Source organism: Diceros bicornis, chromosome 25 (assembly GCF_020826845.1).
Source record: "Diceros bicornis minor isolate mBicDic1 chromosome 25, mDicBic1.mat.cur, whole genome shotgun sequence".
Taxonomy (NCBI): domain Eukaryota; kingdom Metazoa; phylum Chordata; class Mammalia; order Perissodactyla; family Rhinocerotidae; genus Diceros; species Diceros bicornis.
In genome coordinates this window covers 29,463,979-29,484,301 of record NC_080764.1, presented here as the reverse complement: position 1 = coordinate 29,484,301, position 20,323 = coordinate 29,463,979, and the positions used below count along the sequence as shown (strand labels likewise).

The window sequence follows — 20,323 nt, the reverse complement described above, 5'->3', positions numbered from 1 at the left end:
AGCAGGTGGAATACTGTGCTTAATGAAAGTCTGAGATATTTTGCAACTGCTTTTAGTTTTTTCTGACAAAAAGAAGAGTCATATTTATCTCATCTTATGTCTAGTCATAGAGATGATCATTGCTTTAGTTTAAGAAAATGAAGCCCTGACTATGTATACAGTTTTGACTGAAATTCACTTAATCAAGCAGAAATGGCTACATTAGGTTATTATGTTTATATTTCATTATTCCTTTTTAATACATGATGTGTTTGTTTAACTTTTTTTTCACTTTTAGCAGCATGTTGAATTATAAATTATTTTCCTTTCTTTCCTGTCTATGATCTCACTCCCACCTTATTCTATAGGTATAGAGCATATCAGTGTATTGAAGCCAAGGTTTAAAGATGGAAAGTTGAAAGAATAGAGATAGTCACGTTAAGGTTTTTGAGAGCATGAGGAAAAAAATTAATCTTGTATTTGCCCATCTTTTTTCTTTTGGAAAATCATGAAAATCCAAATATGAATAAAATAGAAAAAAATCAACATTCTTTCCAGTCTAAGAGAAAATTTTGGTATCACAGCAATGCTACCATTTATTACTTTTTTGCCAAGCTGTGTGCTAAACAATTCATTCATTCACTTACTTGTTCCCTTTTTTAATAATTCAAAAAATATTAGTTGAACAGCTGCTCTGTTCACTGTTCTTAGCACCCAGGGACTGGGGATGAAACAAAGTTCCTCCTCCTATGAGAGAAGACATTCTAATCTTAGAAGAGAGACAGTGAGCATAGAAACAAATACATAATGTGTTAAGTTTGATATAAAAGGGAATGGGGAGAGAGGAGGGTGGGAGTGCCATCTTATGTAGGCTCTTCAACAAAGGCTGTTTAATAAGCTAGAGTTTGAACATAGATTTGAAGGCAGTAAGAGAGTGAGCCCTGAGGACATCTAGGGAGAAGAATGTTCTAGGCAGAGGGAAGAGGAAATGAGGATTTGCTTGGCATATTCAAGGGAGAGTGTGGCAGCCAATGTGACTGCAGTGGAGTGAGCATGGATGAGAATGGTAAGAAATGAATCAAGGAGGTGGGTGGGAGGTAGATCACAGAAATCCTCAAGGTCATGATAAGGGCTTTGGAATAAACAAGGGAGAAGGACAGCCATTGGAATACTTTGAGCAAGGGAGGGACACGATGTGAATTAAGTTTTAAAAGAATCATCAGATAGATATGGTGAGAAAAATTGCAGGAGCATAAAGGTGAAAATGGAAAAACCAATTGGAAAATATTTGTGATTAATGTCTAGGTTGAGAGTGGTGGAGGTTACCTAGCAATTTACCAAACTCATTTCCTTTTTCTCCTAGGCACACAGCTGGACTGTATTTCCTAGTAGGTATGACCATCTCATGGAGTTCTGACTAATGTAATGTAAGTAGAAGTGATGTATGCCACTTCCAGTCCTGGCCCGCAAAGTCTCCCACATGCAACCTTCCATGTTTCAGCAGCTTTGATGCCAATGTTGAAGGTACAGAGCCACAAGGATGAAAGAGTCTGGATCCCAGAGTCACTGCTGAGATGGTAGCTACCCATTGACCAAGAGTGTAAAACAAACTTTGGTGTTCAACCACTAAGATATTCTGATGCAACATCCATTATTGCCTAAACTAAGAAGTGATGGGTCGTTTTTCCTTGGACAAAGGCGCTAGAGATGAAGATGATGACAAGTGGTCAGATTCTACATTTATTTAGCAGAGTAACAGGATTTTCTGGGGGTTTGGTTGTGGTGGGAGAGTGAGAGAGGAGCCAAGGATGATCTAAATGTTTTTGCCTTGAACATTGGAGGAAGGCATTGTCGTTTATTGAGAAGAAAGACTGGAGGAAGAATAGTTCTGTAGGGTGGAAAATCAAGAGTATAATTTTGGACATGTTAAGCTTAAGACGCCTGATGTTATCTTCATAACTACCTTATCATATAAATATTGTTATCTTCATTTTTAGCATGAGGAAATAGAGGCTTGGTGAGGCAAGTGATTTGTTCAAGGGACGGTGTTGGGACAGGAATTTGAATCCAGCCTCTGTGACTCAGCACCTGAGGTGACCTCTTCCCCACTCTAGCATACAGTCCTTTCCAAGAACGTATCAGGAGAGCAAATGCACCCACTATATTAAATACATTTAGCAAATAAAAAATATCACAATGAGGTGGTACTCTCTAATTTAGCTAATTTAAAGAAGAAAAGAGAAGAGGAGAGAATAGAAAGAGGACAGGGAGGAGAGTAAGATGATATAAAAATTACTATATTTTGGAAAAGCAGAATGGGTGTGCATTTTTCTTTTGCATTCTCTGAAATGAAACCTTCCTGCTTATTCTGAAATGGGCATCCATTTGCCTTGAGGAGGATTAGGATTGTTTCAGCAAGAATGCAAAGGGCAAGTTGGAGTAAATATTCTGTCCTTACAATGCAGAGTATTTTAGCATCCTTAGCAAGACAGAAGTTTTGAAAGTAGGACTTTGTAATAAGCAAAGGATCTATTTCTAAACTCTCTTGGATACCATTAATATTAAAAGGCAGCCCTAGCCTACCAGATCATGGAATTTCTTCTAGAGTTTAGTGAGGACACCTCTTCTACCATTTAGACTGAACTGTGAGGCTTAGTGCCCTTAGGAAGAAGGACACTATGACTTAGGGGAAATCTATGCCAGAGACCTAAATAAGGAGAAAGCCTGCTCCTTCTACTCCAATGATCTACGGGAGGAGAGTGGAAATTGAAAGAGAGTAAAGAAACTTGATATCTATATCTAAGTCCTAGCATCAATTTCTTTCTCTTGGGCTAGAATCTTGATCAAGGGAGACCATGATAAATTCATTTTGATGTGTAAGGCCTTGCTTAAGGCATCTATGTTGGTGGGCTACTTCACCAGGATAACCTGAGGGAGGTTGCAGTGTTTTAGAGAGAGCACACCTTGTGGCATGGAGCTGTGTCCAGCATGACATGGGAGCAATAATGCCATCTTGACAGAGGGAGACAACTCAATAGATGAGGTTGAAAAAGTTCCCCTGCTTGCTGGTAGCCTAAGCAGTGGTGCAGGGACTTTAAATGTTCCCATGTGTCCTGAGGAGGTGATAGAGAAGTGCTGAGAGAGTGGTGGGCCAGCTGAGTCCTGAGGTTGGAACAATGAGGCTACAGAATGCAGGACTTTGCTTCTGGATGCTGCAAATTCAAAATTTAGATGTGAGTTCTAAGTTATATAGGCATGTCTCAGCTGATGATCCGGAAACTAGACCAAATTAGCAACTTCATGGCAGGAACCAGTGAAGACCTTCTGACAGTCTGCAGATCAGAGGTCCCCGACCAAGTCTATCAAATTGTGAGCTGTCACTCCCCCCTACACAGATGACATCTTGAAGATGAATAAGGAGAAGGAAAGAAAAATCTAAAAGACTGAGACATTACCTGAAATACAGTGAATCATTCAAAAGAGAATATTTAAATGGAAACATTGGGACACCATTATTTGATACATTTAAAATCTGCCTCCTTGTCTCCCAGTGGGGTTAGGATTCACAAGGAAGATTTGATCAGTTATAGAAAAGCACAGAAGGTTTTTTCTTTTCCCACTTAATTCTCTACACATGTTAAATTTATGGCCCATTCCACCACTGAGTTTTTATTCAAATGTTACTCTTTCTCTAAGTCCACAAAGACGAATTGTAAATAGAGATAATTCTCTGCTCTACTCTATTGTCTAAGGAAATTTGAATTCTTTTTTTTTTTTTTTGTGAGGAAGATTAGCCCTGAGCTAACGTCTGATTCCAATCCTTCCCTTTTTGCTGAGGAAGATCTGACCCTGGGCTAATATCCGTGCCCACTTTCCTCTATTTTATATGGGAAGCCGCCACAGCATGGCTTGACAAGAGGTGCATCGACGTGCCCGCAGGATCCCAACCTTCGAACCCCGGGCCACTGAAGCAGAGCGAGCGCACTTAACGGCTGCGCCACCGGGCCGGCCCCAAGATTTAATTTTTTTGATTGGGTTTTTGTTGTTATTTTGTTTTATTTTAACTTGAATTTATCAGGGAATTAAGGGACCTTTAGGTAAACCTCAGCCAGGGTTTCCAGCTAACTATGGTAGCAAGCTAGTGAAATCAAGAAATTCAAACAGTCTCCTGAGAAAAATGTACAAGAGAAAGATTATGAATCATTGTGTGCTTGGTACCTTCTGCCCCTCTCCACTCCTCAGCCCTGATTATTATTGCTCAGACTCTTCTCTTTGTGGATTTTCTTGGTTTTGCCCCTGGCTCTTGGTTTGCTGTTTGCTATTGGGTCTTATTTTTTGGATCTGCCATCAACTACTTGGTAGGGCTTCAACTTTCACCACCTCCTGTTCTTAGGGGAGCGAGAGGTTGAGACTGTCTTTTAGGTCCTCTGAGAGAACAGAATGAGGAGTAACCTGTCCCACACCATTAGCCTCCAAACCTCTAGAACTCATCTGCAGCAGTGGTGAGGTCTTTCTAGAACAAGCTCCCATGGGGAAGAGCTCCAAAATTCCATGATGGTAGTGGTTAGACCATGGGGTTCTATTTTCACAGGAGTAGCAGTAGCAGCAATAACAGTAATAAAATTGGCAAGAGAGACAAGCAACAAGTAGATAAAGGAAAACTGACCTAAGTGTGAGAACTAGCTTTCAAAGTCAAATCAGAATGAAGAGACCTGTCACTCAAGCAGAAAACCAGAAAGGAAGATTTTACATACGGAAAATCAAATTCCAGCTATTCCATCTGAATTCAAGCAAAGTCCAGAAGTAGAAACATTTTTGTAATAAAAAAAATATTCTGTTGTGGTGCTGTTTACGTTTGACACTGACTTTAAAAAAAATAGTGTAAAAATTGTCAACATATGCAAAAATAGAAAAGTATGGTAAATCCTCAAGCACCTGTTTAAACAAAAAAAACTCCCACCCTGAAAATGGAAATATGCCTGAGACTCATGAATTTTTTAATGTTTGAGAAGAATCCCACTTATATGATATTTGCAACAAACAAATGTTTTGTGGTTGTTACCGTTAATGTTGTTAGAAATCTAACTTCCTTTCTAGTTCTTATCTGCTAATTATTTTCATTGAAATACAATCAACATATAACATTATATCAGTTTCAGGTGTATGTACAATATAATCATTCAATATTTATATATATTGTGAATAACCGCAATGAATCTAGTTAACATACATCACCATACACAGTTACAAATTTTTTTTCTTGTGATGAGAACTTTTAGGATTACTCTTACCAACTTTCCAATATACAACACAGTATTATTAACTATAGTCCCCATGTGGTACATTACATCCCCAGCACTTATTTATTTATAACTGGAAGTTTGTATCTTTTGAACATCTTCATCCATTTTGCCCACCCTCCACCCCCACCTCTGGCAACCACCCCAACTTTTTTTCCTTTTTCTGTATAACAGAAGGAAAGCAGCCAAGTAGGAGAACCTAAACCTGGAGCTAATGCATGGTCAGACTGCTGTCCTGCGTTCGCTATACAGCTGCTCCTTGTGGTTCCTCCTTTACCATACGGGGTCAATTAGCTAGACCATTCTGGAATTCTGGAATAATTCTGTTCCTTACTTCCAAACCCTTCTTAAAGGACAAAAATTTTCACCAGGTTCTGAGAATCCATGTTTCAGATGTGCTGGCTCTATTGCATTATAATACATTTTGGGGTACTGAGCCATTCTACATCTCCCTTTGTTTAAGTAAACTTATCATCCTGTTTCTTGTAACTAGGCAAATTATAATAACAACTGATATTTACTGAAAATTGACCACTTGCTAAGTTCTTTAGGTAGTTTTCCAATTCAGTCCTCATATTAACCCTATGAAGTAGGTACTATTATTAGCTCCATTTTACTGATGAGGAAATTGAGATGTGGATGGCCAATTACCTTATCCAAGATTTTAAACCTATAGAAAGTGGCAGAGCTGTGTTTTGAACCCAGGCAGGCTGACTCCAGAGTCTAACTTCCTAGACATAAAATCACAGTGCCTCCTACACATCACAGCCCTTGGATCCACAATTAATTAAAAGTCAATAATAACTAATAAACAATTAGTCTACCTACCTTTAAATAATTTAGTTTGGACTTTTTATTCTTTCTTGTTGGAGGTCAGTTCTAAGCAATCACAAATGGAACACATCAGTTCTTCTTGTTAAAGTTTCTAGCACGGTCATATATAGTACATAATACACTGATAGGCTTCTAATAGATTATGTTTTTGTTCTTGAATAACTTTTATTCTTTTTAATAACTTTATTGAGATATCTTTCACATATAGTGTTCTTGAAGTCTTACTAAATATTAACATTAATTTGAATCTAGAAAAAAACTGAGTTATTGTTTTCAAACATTCATAAAGCTTGAATATAATTCCTAGTGCAAGTGAATAATTAATTGACAGCCCTCTGTCAATAGATGAAGAAATTGGTTGTCCTTGGAGCATTCATTTTCGTTCATTTGCTGTGTTATATGTCAGATTGCTCCAGCTGCAGTTTTATAAAAATGCTCCTAATTTCTTAGCCTTGATGGTAAAAATATAGACCATTAATTCATCAAATAGTTTTTGAGTGACTGCTCAATGCTGATTGGTCTCTCACTGGGGAGACAATGATGAATAAGCACAGCCTTTTACTCAAATTTATAAGAGACAAGTGAGGGAGTGGGGCCAATACATAATTAAAGGGCAATGTGTAAAGGGCTATAACAGAGGTATATGCTAAGCTCTAGAGCACTATGGTAGTGTGAAGGAGAGAGGGAGGCGAAGGAATACTTAAGGATTGAAGAATCAGAAAAGGATTCAGAAAAGAAGTGCCTTCTCTGAAAGGTAGAAGCTGTTCTTTAATTGAAGGACAGTTGAGTACTGATCAGAAAGAGGTGGGTGCGGTGAACCTAAGGAACTGGAAAAAAGAAGAGCAAGCAAAGCCCAAAATCAGTAGAGGGAATGAAATAATAAAAATCAGAGCATAAAAAAATGAAATAGAGACAAAAAACAACAGAAAAAAATCAATGAAACTAATAGCTGTTTCTTGGAAAAGATAAAAAGAAAATTGACAAACCTTTAGCTAGACTCACCAAGAAAAAAAGAGAGAAGGTTCAAATAAAATCAGAAATGAAAGAGGACAAATTATAATGGACACATCAGAAATACAAAAGATTATAAAAGTATACTACCAAAAGCTGTACACCAACAAATTCGATAATCTAGAAGAAATACGTAAATTCATAGAATCATACAACCTTACAAAACTGAATCAAGAAAACATAGAGAATTTCAATAGACCAACCACCAGGAAGGAGATCGAAACAGTAATCAAAAACCTCCCCAAAATTAAAGGCCAAGACCAGATGGCTTCCCTGGTGAATTCCGCCAAACATTCAAGGAAAACTTACTACCCATCCTTCTCAAGCTCTTCCAAAAAATTGAAGAGGAGAAGTTTCCTAACTCACTCTATGAGGCCAACATTACCCTGATACCAAAACCAGACAAGGACAACACAAAAAAAGAAAATTACAGGCCAATATCACTGGTGAACATCAATGCAAAAATCCTCAACAAAATCCTAGCAAATGGAATAGAACAATGCATTAAAAAGATCATACACCACGATCAAGTGGGATTTATTCCAGGGATGCAGGGATGGTTCAATGTCTGTGACTCAATCAATGTGATACACCACATTAACAAAATGAAGAATAAAAATCACATGATCATGTCAATAGATGCAGAGAAAGCATTTGACAAGATACAGCATCCATTTACGATAAAAACTCTGAGTAAAAATGGGTATAGAAGGAAAGTACGTCAACATAATAAAGGCCATATGTGATAAATCCACAGCTAATATCATTCTCAATGGAGAAAAACTAAAAGCTATCCCTCTAAGAACAGGAACCAGACAAGGGTGCCCACTTTCACCACTCTTATTTATCATAGTATTGGAAATCCTAGCCAGAGCAATCAGGCAAGAAAAATAAATAAAAAGGATCCAAATTGGAAAGGAAGAAGTGAAACTGTCACCATTTGCAGATGACATGATTTTATATATAGAAAACCCTAAAGAATCCACCAAAAAACTTTTAGAATTAATAAATGAATACGATAAAGTTGCAGGATACAAAATCAACATACAAAAATCAGCTGTGTTTCTATATACTAATAATGAAATAGCAGAAAGAGAAATTAAGAATACAATCTCATTTACAACTGCAACAAAAAGAATAAAATACCTAGGAATAAATTTAACCAAAGAGCCGAAAGACCTGTACACTGAAAAGTGTAAAACATTGTTGAAGGAAATAGAAAAGACACAAAGAAATGGAAAGATATTCTGTGCTCTTGGATTGGAAGAATTAACATAGTTAAAATGTCAATACTTCCTAAAGCAATCTATAGATTCAATGCAATCTCTATCAAAGTTCCAATGACATTTTTCACAGAAATAGAACAAACTATCCTAAAATTTATATGGAACAACAAAAGACCCCAAATAGCCAAAGGAATCCTGAGAAAAAAGAACAAAGCTGGAGGTATCACTCTCCCTGATTTCAAAATGCACTACAAAGCTATGGTACTGGCACAAAAACAGACACACAGATCAATGGAACAGAGCTGAATGCCCAGAAATAAACCCACACATCTATGGACAGCTAATTTTTGACATGGAAGCCAAAAACATACAATGGAGAAAGGAAAGTCTCTTCAATAAATGGTGTTGGGAAAACTGGATAGCCACATGCAAAAGAATGAGAGTAGACCACTATGTTACATCACACATAAAAATTAATTCAAAATGGATTAAAGACTTGAGCGTAAGACCTGAAATCATGAAACTTCTAGAAGAAAACATAGGCAGTATGCTCTTTGACATCAGTCTTAGCAGCATAATTTCAAGTGCCTTGTCTGACCAGGCAAGGGAAAGAAAATAAAAAATAAACAAATGAGACTACCTCAAACTAAAAACTTCTGCACAGCAAAGGAAACCATCAACAAAAAGAAAAGACAACCTAACAATTGGGAGAAGATATTTGCAAACCATATATCTGATAAGGGATTAACTCCAAAATACATAAAGAACTCATACATCTCAACAACAACAAAAAAACTAACAACCCAATTAAAAAATGGGAAAAAGACCTGAACAGACAATTTTCCAAAGAAGATGTACAGATGACCAACAGGCACATGAAAAGATGTTCAACATCACTATTAAGGAATTTAGAGAGGATGTGGAGAAAAGGGAACACTCATACACTGCTGGTTGGAGTGTAAACTAGTGCAGCCACTAAGGAAAACAGTATGGAGATTCCTCAAAAAATTAAGAGGGCTGGCCCCGTGGCTTAGCGGTTAAGTGCACGTGCTCCGCTACTGGCGGCCCGGGTTCAGACCCCGGGCACGCACCGACGCACTGCTTGTCGGGTCATGCTGAGGCCGTGTCCCACATACAGCAACTAGAAGGATGTGCAACTATGACATACAACTATCTACTGGGGCTTTGGGGAAAAAAAAGGAGGAGGATTGGCAATAGATGTTAGCTCAGAGCCAGTCTTCCTCAGCAAAAAGAGGAGGATTAGCACAGATGTTAGCTCAAGGCTGAGGTTTCCCCCCAAAAAAGAAAATTAAGACTAGAACTACCATACAATCCAGCTATTCCACTGCTGGATATTTACCCAAAGAACATGAAAACACGAATGTGTAAAGATATATGCACCTTTATGTTCATTGCAGCATTATTCACAATAGCCAAGACTTGGAAGCAACCTAGGTGCCCATCAAAGGATGAATGGATAAAAAAGACGTGGTATATATATGTATATATATGTATATGTATATATACATATATATACAATGGAATACTACTCAGCCATAGAAAAAGATGAAATCTTGCCATTTGTGACAACATGGGTGGACCTTGAGGGTATTATGCTAAGCAAAATAAGTCAGAGGAAGAAAGTCAAATACTGTATGATCTCACTCATAAATAGAAGACAAAAACAACAACAAACAAACACGTAGAGTCAGAGATTGGATTGGTGCTTACCAGAGAGGAAGTGGGGAGGGAGGAGGGCGAAACGGGTGAATAGGCTCACGTGTGTGGAGATGGATTGTAATTAGTCTTTGGGTGGTAAGCATGATGTAATCTACACAGATATCAAAATATAATGATGTGCACCTGAAATTTATATAATGTAAACCCTTGTTACCTCAATAAAAAAAAGAAAGAAAGAGATGGGTGGTGGTGGATGTATGATCAAGGGAGGAATATTCCAGGACCATGATGAAAAGGCATGGAAACCAAAGGACTTGATGTGTTCAGGGAATCACACACGGTTTGGTTGGGCTGGCACATCACATTCAAAGTGGCGGGTGGTGGGAGAGGAAACTGGAAAGGGAAAGAGAGGTCAGCAGGTGCTTGGGAAGGGTTGTGGGGGGCATGCTGATGGACATGTGCTCTACACTGTTGGTGCTACTAAAGGAGTTTAAGTGACACAGTGACATGATCTTTGAGTTTAAAAGACAGCTCCAGTAGCAGCGTCAACAGTGATCTTGGAGTAGAGAGAGACCAGCTATGCCAGACGCCAAGTCTAGGCTTGACATCATTTTCAGCATTTACAGTGCTAAAGCGCATCTTAGCATGCCAGCATTGACAGTGTAAGGAATGGAATGCATTAGACTTGTCTACTCAGGACCCAAAGCATCACACACTTTCTGTATGTATGAACTATCAATACAGATTTCTCCACTTGTGACAAAAGAGAATTGGGCAGCTTCCTTCATGAGACAAGTTGAAATAAAAGAAAAAGACATGCATGAAGCGCTTTATACCAAACAAAACCTTATTGTTAGTAACTCCATGAAGGCAATATCTCAGGCTGTCAGAGAGTATAATTTCAGTTTTGTGGAACATCAAAATCATGTAACAGTCTCCAAGAGGTGGATCAATACATTGTTCAACATTAAATTCTGCCTTAAATGATGACACTCACACGCATCTGATAATATTAAGTTATTAACTTTGAAACATCTTTTTCCTTTTTTCTCTACTAAAGTTATTCACCTAGCTAAAGGAAGCTACTATTTCCCTAGCTAAAAGAAAAACATAAATGGGCTTTCATCTGAAGAAAAAGTCCATTCTTATTCTAAATCCTAGCCACAGAGCCCTATGAAGTATGCCAAAAAACTGCTCGCTATTTTATCTTTCACATGCACACTAAGTTTTCATAGATTTAGCTATAAACCTTCAACTGTTTCTTACTACCAGCTTTTTAAAAGAAAAATTCATAGTTAGAAGCATTGTGTAATGATTTCAAGGTACAGTTCTATGGGTAAGAAAAAAATGTTTTTTCCTTAACAGCTAAAATGTGATTGTGGAAAATTATGCGGAAACAATCATATATCATACAGCAGCCTGAAAGATGTGCCAAGACTGGGAACTGTGAGGGGAGGGATTGGAGAGAATAAAAAGGCTTAGACAGCTGAGGTAGGCAGCAGTGGTGAATTTCACTTTTACATTTCCCACAGTGCCTAGATAATGGAGTTTGTTTAGATAATGGAGTTTGTTTACAAAGGAACAAGGTTATGCTACAGGGACAAAGTAAGAAAGAACAACCAGAGGGCTGGTGCGGGGGGCGGGACAGATGAGGAAGAGTAGAAGTGTTGGCTGAAAATACAGATACACACGGCAGGGCTGGAAGAAGCTGTACATTTAGAGGCGAGGTCCCCACTAGATACGAGAGGAGCAGTATGGGGTGGGTAGGTCTCTTTGGAGAAGGATTAAACAGAATGAAAATGCAAATACATATCTGAATCTGCCCTGGCAGATGAGGGCATGTTTGTGGGCAACATACACTGATCCTCTTCTAGAGAGGCTGCCAAAGGTCAAATGAGGACTTTTCTGGAGCCTGGCTACCAAAGGATTTAGATTTAGATTCAAATTCAACTAACGTTTATTGAGGGCCAGACATTTTGGTAATGGGCTTTCAAATAGCTTAATTAACTAATCAAATTTTTGCAATAATTCCATGAGGTACATATTAAATCAAACGGTTTTATAGATCAAGAAACTGAGTCTCAGAGAGGTTAACAGACTCACCTAAGATTAAAGAGATGATAATTAGAGGAGTCTGGATTCCAACCCAGGGCACTCTCCTAGTTGAGATCCGCACGTTTCATGTCCTCTCTCTGAAGGTTCTGCCTCGCCCTGTTCCATTCCTGTCCTGTGATTCAGTGAAAACAGAAGCCGTGAAATGCACGTGGTCAGGGTGACTGGCAAGGACAGCTCTCCATTTGCCAAGTCTCAGGAAGCAAGTCAGGGCCAGACGGTAACTCCCAACAGGGCCAAACTGGTAGCATTCAGGGGGATTAAGAGATGAGTTAGAATTTCAACTCCCACCTTGGTATGAACGCCCTTGCTGGCTCTGCCCTTCTCCCACCTCTGTTGCCCTTGGAACTTAGGAAGCAACATAGATGTGGCTCTGAAAGCTCTGGCTGGCACACAAGAGTCCAGAAACTGAATATTGAGAAAGATAGTTTGACAAATATTGCTCATTTAAGAATATCTCTGGGGCCGGCCTGGTGCTTAGTGGTTAAGTTCGTGCACTCTGCTTCACTGGCCCGGGGTTCACGGGTTCGGATTCTGGGTTTGGACAGACGCACCACTCATCAAGCCATGCTGTAGCGGCATCCCATGTACAAAATAGAGGAAGATGGGGACAGATGTTAGCTCAGGCCAATCTTCCTCAGCAAAAAGAGGAGGATTGACAAGGAATGTTAGCTCAGGTCCGATCTTCCTCACCAAAAAAAAAAAGATTATTTCTCGTTTAAGAGTTAGCTCTGGCCCAGACCAAGCTGAATCAAGGTGTGTTTTGAGAACAGTTAGAAGATTCACTTTATTAATAGTAATAGTGGTGAGTAGAAGTAGTACTAGCTCACACATGTAGTTCCTATCATATGGAGGCACTGTTCTAAGCTCTATATGAATATTGACATAATCTTCACAACTCCGTGAGGTGGGTACTATTATTATTCCCATTTTTCAGATAGGAATACTAAGGAAGATAGTAATTGAGTAACTGCTCAAGTCACATAGCTAGTACCTGGTAGAACCAGAATCCCCACTCAGGCAGTCTGGTTCCAGAATCTGCACTCTCCACCATTAAGCTATACTGATAATAACAATAGCAATGTAATTATTGATAAATAATAATAATGGTAATGTAAAGAGTAACAATTTAAATATTTTGATAATAATTTAGAATTCTTTAGAGTATGTGTTAAAAGAATCTAAATGATTCTTTAGAATAATTTTTTGAATTCTTTAGAATAATATTAAAAAATATTAATAGCAATAATAATTAAATAATAAAAATCTAGCATTGATTAAACTCATTAAATTTCAGGGGCTGTGCTTGGCAGAGCAGATTTTGTTTAATCCTCACAATAACTCTCTAAACTAAATATTATTATGATGTTCATTTTTACAGATGAGGAAACTAAATCAGTCAGTCAATTAGCTGGGTATAGAGGTATAGAGATCTAAGGAGAAGGGATGGGATTTGAAACTTCATAGAGTGTCTAGAGCACAGATCCTCGAATATGCCTCTTTTAACCATAAGCCTTTGAGACACTAGGCTGCGTTATCTGAGTAATAATCAACAAGATGTTAGTGTCTACCTACTATATGTTTAGCGTCACTTCTGTGGAAGACAAAGAGGTACAAGATGTAATACTTTAATGTGATTGGAGAGACACCTGAAATAACAGCAATGAGAGACAATGGGCTATTAGGAGCCATCCCATTGGAATTGAGATGATCAGTGATGAACGAGGGCTAGTTGGATCCATGAAGACGTGACGGAGGAGCAGCCTTCATTCTCTGTCTACTGGTTCATTCACTTAAACTGGATTGACCCCCAAATTGAGTTAACTTTGTCACAAAGGCAGCAGGACAATCCATTCAGTTCAGTTTTCTCCATGATGTGTTTCAATCACCCTGGCTGGAATCTTTAGCCATTGTTAAACTTCCATGAATGGGCAGCCAGGCCACTGACCCCACACTCCTGTGACAGCAGCTCAATCTCTTCCTGCAGCTAAATCTGCTCAAACTTTAGTGTGCATGGGAACACCTGGGGACCTCATTAAAACTGTAGATTCCTGGCCTGAGAAGTCTTTCTCAGTCTATTTGGGATGACTCAGAAAACCTTATATTTATGAAATACAAACGTGTTTCTGAATCAGATCATCCTCAGGATACACTTTGAGAAAAAGTCAAACACTTATTTCCACACACTGACAGTAAAGAAGGGTTTACATGCCCTCTTTTGTGCAGAGGATGGTGAGCTCCAAAACCCTACAAGGATGATTTGGGATCTCTGGAGACTTTGTATACGAATATCCTCTTTAACTGTATCTTCCCACAAGGTCTGGCTTCCATTTAGCTCTCCAGAGCTCCAGCTTCTGAGTCTTGAAAGGCTGTTATGAAGACACAGCATTTGCCCTTACATTGACAGAATGGAAGGAACAAGGGATTTCCAGTCGAAGACAGAGGTTCAGATCTTGGTTCTGTCCATTATTTCCTGTGAGACTTGGGAAAATGTTACTCATACATTCATTCAATCATCAGATCTTTTGTGAGCACCCCTTCTGTGCCAGACATTGTGCTAGGTACTTGAAATTTAGTGATGAACAAGGACGACAAGGTCTCTGCTCTCAGGAAGTTCATGGTGGAGGCAGCGAGATAGACATTATTGATTAATTATCACTTTGGTAGCAGCTATAAAGGAAAGGTTTCGGTGTTATGAAAATTTATAAGAGGAGATATTACTTAGCCTGGAGAACAACACAGCTCTGTGTCTCAATTTCTTCATTTAAAATATGGGCATGATATTTCTTACTTCACATTATTGTCAAAATGAGTGAATATATCAGAAAATGCTATATAAAAGTAAAAAAGTAAATACCTTTTTTAAAATTAGTGTGGTGATTTCTAGGGCATGCTAATGTCCCTGATAATCTGCTTCCAATCTAACTTTACCACACACCAGTGATCTGTACAGGCTTCAGTTACTTTCTAGATATTAAAAATCTTAGTAGGTGGCTGGTAATAGCTGTCAGGCCTTCTGGTCAGAGGCGAAGCCCTGTATAGGAATGGAGTTTGGATAAAGAGACAAAAATGATAACCTTTCCCTCTCCATGCTTGTATGCATGTTGCTTGAAAAAATCAAACTTGCATTTTAAAGCTTCAGTATTTTCATGTCATCTAATGATATTTCATAAGTCATCCAACAGAATACTTATATGTGATCCAATATTTTTAAAATATTTTAACCAGATAGTTTTGCTATCTGATTTGACTTTTTTATTTCATATATTAAAAAAAATTCTCAGATGAAACATTTTCAATTATACATTTTGAATCCAAGATTTTAATGTATTTGGCAGACAGAAATATACCAGAGGGCAACAAGATTCATGTCCCTATATTTGATAATTTCATGTTCAAATTCTGCAGGCAATCTAAGTATTTTTTTTTTCTGGAGGGTAATTAAATATTATTATGACGGCTACTTATGCCTGAAATAATTCCTTCAACTTAGGATTCATGACTATGTCTTCAGCTAGAGAAACACAGCGTTCAAGTTCCCGAAAATCCAGATTTCCACCCATGTATTTTATTCCTTTAATGATGAAAGAAATAAAACCCTTAGTACTTTTAAACAGAAGAGGCTTGGCTTTTCAGATTTCAGGGTCCTTTTTATTACCGCATTAAGGCATTCTGCTGAAATCTACCTTAGTTATAGGAGCCGGTTTATGGTTGGGAATAACAGCCAGCATAGTAGAAGAAAAAGAGAGAGAGACTTAAACTTTATACTCACATTTAAATGGTTTATTGCAGCAATCTTTCACTTTGGGTTTATGAAACAAAGTTTTTTGCTTAAGCCCATTGCTTATATCTATCTATATCTGAATCTGTAACTATATACAGCTATAGTTTAATCAATGAGATCTGTCTTGGGTTTCCATTGAGGTTTTTTTTTTTTTAATTTATGCAGAGACCTAAAACCAGATTTCTGGGTGTCATTTCACAAAGGAAAAGTTTAAGCTTTCAGAGAGTTTCTCTTTGAGAAAACAGAACCTACATCACTTCATCTCATCGTTGGGTCCCAAAGAGCCACTGAGATCCTTTGAGACCAAGTAAGAAAAGGAAGTGCTTAAAAAATGCCAAAGGTTCCCCTTTCTTGGTTTATTTACTTCTTTGCTCCATTTTCTTTCTGGCCCACTGTGATGTTGGTCATGGCTGATTCAGGGGAAGGATGACGTAAAGCTGCTGTCAAGCCAATTACATGGAAAAAGAAGAATTAACATGTTCTCCCTTCAAAATGATTGATTCTATGGCTCAACATTCATCATCTGGCTCATCATGACCAAGTCCTCTTAGCCCATTGCACGGTGATCTCGTTAGCACCGCCTGTGCCCTTCCTGCCACAGCAGCTGCCTGGAGGCTCTGCGTGTGTGGTGTGGACTAATGAGGGTCTGAGTCATCAAGTTAGGCTCTCACCTTTCCATCCATCAGGCCCAGAAGTGCCAGAGAAAGGCAAAGGCCCACACTCAGACATGCCTTCATTGACTGAAGGGGAATGTCCTCATCTTCCCAGTGAGATCATCCACATGACCTGTGCTGAATGATTGTCACACAGTCAAAAGCCTGAGCCTGTGGCAAATTCACGTAAGATCTGGGGATAAATTTATCAACCAAGACAGCCTGCTTTGTAGACTGCAATGTGCATATCCTCAGCAGGAGAAGTAGCCCCAGGATAACAGAGCATGTGTCTCTGGGAGCATCTGTTTTATTATATTGGGAGATTTAAAACCTTTTATAGAAAACTAATGGTCTTGTTTGGTGTCTAATGCCAAAGTTGGATAAATCTTAAAGGCGAAATAAAGAAACTTCAAAGAAACTTTTCACTTGGGCAAGACCCTTATATTCCTTCTCTCAACTTTCTCTCTCCCCACAAACCACCCCCTCTCCCCCCAAAATTCCCTCTCCCCTACTGCTCCAGGTACTTCAGTGAGAAAGTTTGAATGGAACACTGTCCTAAGACAGTGTTTCCAAACAGTGGGTCGTGACCTATTAGTGGATTGTGAAAATAAATTTAGTGGGTGACAACCAACATTTAAAAAATGAAATAACATCGAACACTTGGGTTGCAATGAAATGTATTCCTTATTGGGGATCATGGTAAAATTGTTTCCCAGCTGCTGTCCTAAGTGATAAATTTCCATAACTTCTTCCTATGTATAAAAAAACTCCTGAAGATGACTGAGATAAATATTTTATAATGACTGACATTGGCCATATCTGATGATGAACAGGAGTAATAAGAAATAACATGCTTACCTCAACCTCAGCCTTGCTATCTCATTATTTTCTCCTAAAGCAACCTCTTAATTCTCCATGGTGGGGAATATAACTGATTCAGGGCTTGGTGTATGCGTGTGTGTGTGTGTGTGTGTGTGTGAGAGAGAGAGAGAGAGAGGGACTGTGAGTATACATGTGTGATTGTGCATGAGAATATTTAATCTGGCTCCTATGGAGAGGAAAACACATTGCTAGAAAATGAAATCTTTGGACCTAGTTTTTTATTTCAAGGCTTTTCAGTTACACAGCTTCTTTAAAAACTTTGACATGTAAAATTGTGTGGATATTGGCAATTTCTCTTCCAGATGTCCTGCCTATCTGAGTATTTCTTTTTAAACCTGTGTGTATAACTCCAATGCTCAGGAGGATTGCTGTATGTTCGAATCATCTGTTTCTATGACCTTTGCCTTTATTGATTTGTTTTCTTTTTCTCTATTTTTAATGTTGCCTTTGAGATTAAAGTCATTTTTCTTCTGCAATAGTAGGGGAACGGTGACTTTGCTGTTAAGAAACAGAAATTTTGATAAGGAAAAAAAAAGATGAGAAGCTCCATAAGGCGTTTTTTTTTTTTTTTTAAAAATAAACCTATTCAGAGAGCAACACCACGTAAACACTGTCTACTTCTCTCAAACAAAATAAAGGGTATATACGGGAATCAAAAATGATCTTAACAACAGCTAACATTTATTGAGCACTATGTACTTAGCACTGTTCTGAGCACTTTAGAAGTTTTATTTCATTTAATTCTTGCAACAAACTGAAGTGAAAGGCATCAACATTATCCCAATTTTTCTGAAGCTGAAACTGAGAGTTAGAGAGGTTAAGAAGTTTGTCCAAAGTGCCATAAGTAGTGAGCAAGGAGTCCAGAGAGGTGGAGTGACTCCCCTGGCCTTCTGCCCAACCACTGACTCTGCTAAGACTTGATCACTATACTCCGCTGCCTCCCTTACAAAAATAAATAATGCAAACAGATAATATTTCTCATATTCAATTCAACAAGTATTTATTGACCGCCTACCATATGTCAGCCTCTATGCTAGGTGCTAGGAATATACTGATCAGTTGAGTCAGAGATAATAAATCTATAGTGTACACTACAATATGTAAAGATATATGTTTCCCAGGCTCAATTCTGTTCGGAGTTCTCTGTGAACTGTATAAGTGATTGGGAGGGAGGAATGGGGAGAAGAGAAACATTCTGTGAAGTCAATTTTAAGAGCTTTAATATAGCAGCACTTTAAACGTGTATCACAAATTAATTTTGCAGCTAGCATCCAGTTCTTCCTAGACATTATCGCTAAGAAGAATTATGATTGTGATGGAATTTTACAGCTTATTTGCTTATCGTCATTACTATATTGAAGTGGTTAATAAGCTAGCTAATTTTTTTTATATAATATATTGTTCCATAGTCTGGGGGGGCTTGAATATAGCAGCAGCAGCAACGGAAACAAGAAAAGGGGCTCTGGTGAGCTTTTCCCTTTCCTCTAAGTGGCCTGGGATCTTTCACCATAAAACACAGGCCCACTTGGTTTCTTCATCTTTACTCCACCACTGTTCAATGGTGCATAGTCACAGGGAGATTCCCCATCAACCCCTTCATTCCTAGACAGACTGTATTTCCCCAAGAAGACTTCAGCATTGCCCAGCTGGTGCAAAGTGTTAAGGCTGAGCAAAGAGTATGCAGCCTCTAGCATCTGCAGACCTGGGGGGAGAATCCAGCTCTGACTCCTCTTTAATAGGTAGGACTTTCAGCCAGTTGCTGAACCTCTCTTGCTTTTTAAATCCTTACAAAATATTTCAGCCAAACAACAATGTGTAGAGAATGATATAATGATTACCCATATGCTTAATTCCTAGCTTAAAAATAAAACATAGCAATGGAGCAGAAGCCCCTGTGCACTCTGTCTGACCCCATTTTCCTCCACCAGAAAAGAACCATTGTGAATTTGGTGTTTATCATTCCTGCCCATATCCTTAAACATTTACTACATATGTATTTATGTCTAGACAATATGTACTATTGTTTGGCGTGTTTTGAAAAAAGTCCATAAATTATGTTAACATGTGGATATCCACTCTAACTTGCTTTTTCCATTCAACTTTCTGTTTGGAAGATTTATTTATCAAATAACCCCTTTGAGTCTTAGTTTCTTCATCTATAAAATGAACACAGTAGACATATTGCACGAGGTTGGTGTGAAGATCTTAAATAAAATAACGTATAGGCTGTGAGTGGCAGAGAATTTGTCACGCTATAGAAACTTAAGAGAATGCCATTTCCTTTCTGTCCTCTGTGGAACGGTGTTCTACATCTGACAACTCAGAGGTAACAGCCACTTGGCTTGCTCAACTGTAATGTTCGTGTCACAATTTGCCACTAAACATTCCCATTGGTACCAAAGTGGCCCCACACAGGCCAGGCAGGCTGATTATAAGCATTAGCGTCTAATGTTTCCTGAGAGAACCCAGCTTAAGTACGCAGCTTTATATAGTTATAGTCATAATTTCCTTCTGGTTCTTCAAAATCAGAGTTAGATTTCTGAATATGGAAAATGTGAATACCATACAAGTGCATTTTATAGATGGAACACTCTGCAAGTTCTATGTTAATCATCTCTGATGAAGATATTATAGAAACATAAACAAATGGCCTTGTAATTTAATATACTCCACTTCTATTTTTCCTCCGTCTATTCTTTCCACACCCCTCTTGTGTACAAGTCTCTATTTTTGTTATTTTATATTTAATTGCTTCTGCTAAAGCAAACATATTGCAGAATTGCCAATTACCTTATAAATATTCAATTGTGCGTTGCTTTCATTGAGATGGTTTTCGTTTTCCTGGAATCCCAACAAATTTCA

The 20,323-nt window shown here is 38.3% G+C and overlaps 1 long non-coding RNA gene across 3 annotated transcripts in view; it reads left to right on the top strand.

The window, feature by feature from the left end:
* The window catches only part of LOC131421815 (uncharacterized), a 67,080-nt gene extending 50,110 nt beyond the window's left edge, over positions 1–16,970 (top strand). For 2 of the 3 annotated variants that reach the window (XR_009223953.1, XR_009223952.1), the window contains one exon: positions 1,343–3,753. This is a non-coding gene — a long non-coding RNA (uncharacterized LOC131421815). Of the gene's footprint in view, positions 1–1,342; positions 3,754–16,091 lie in introns of those variants that run through there. The other variant, XR_009223954.1, reaches the window with a different exon arrangement.
* Positions 16,971–20,323: the final 3,353 nt, after the last annotated feature.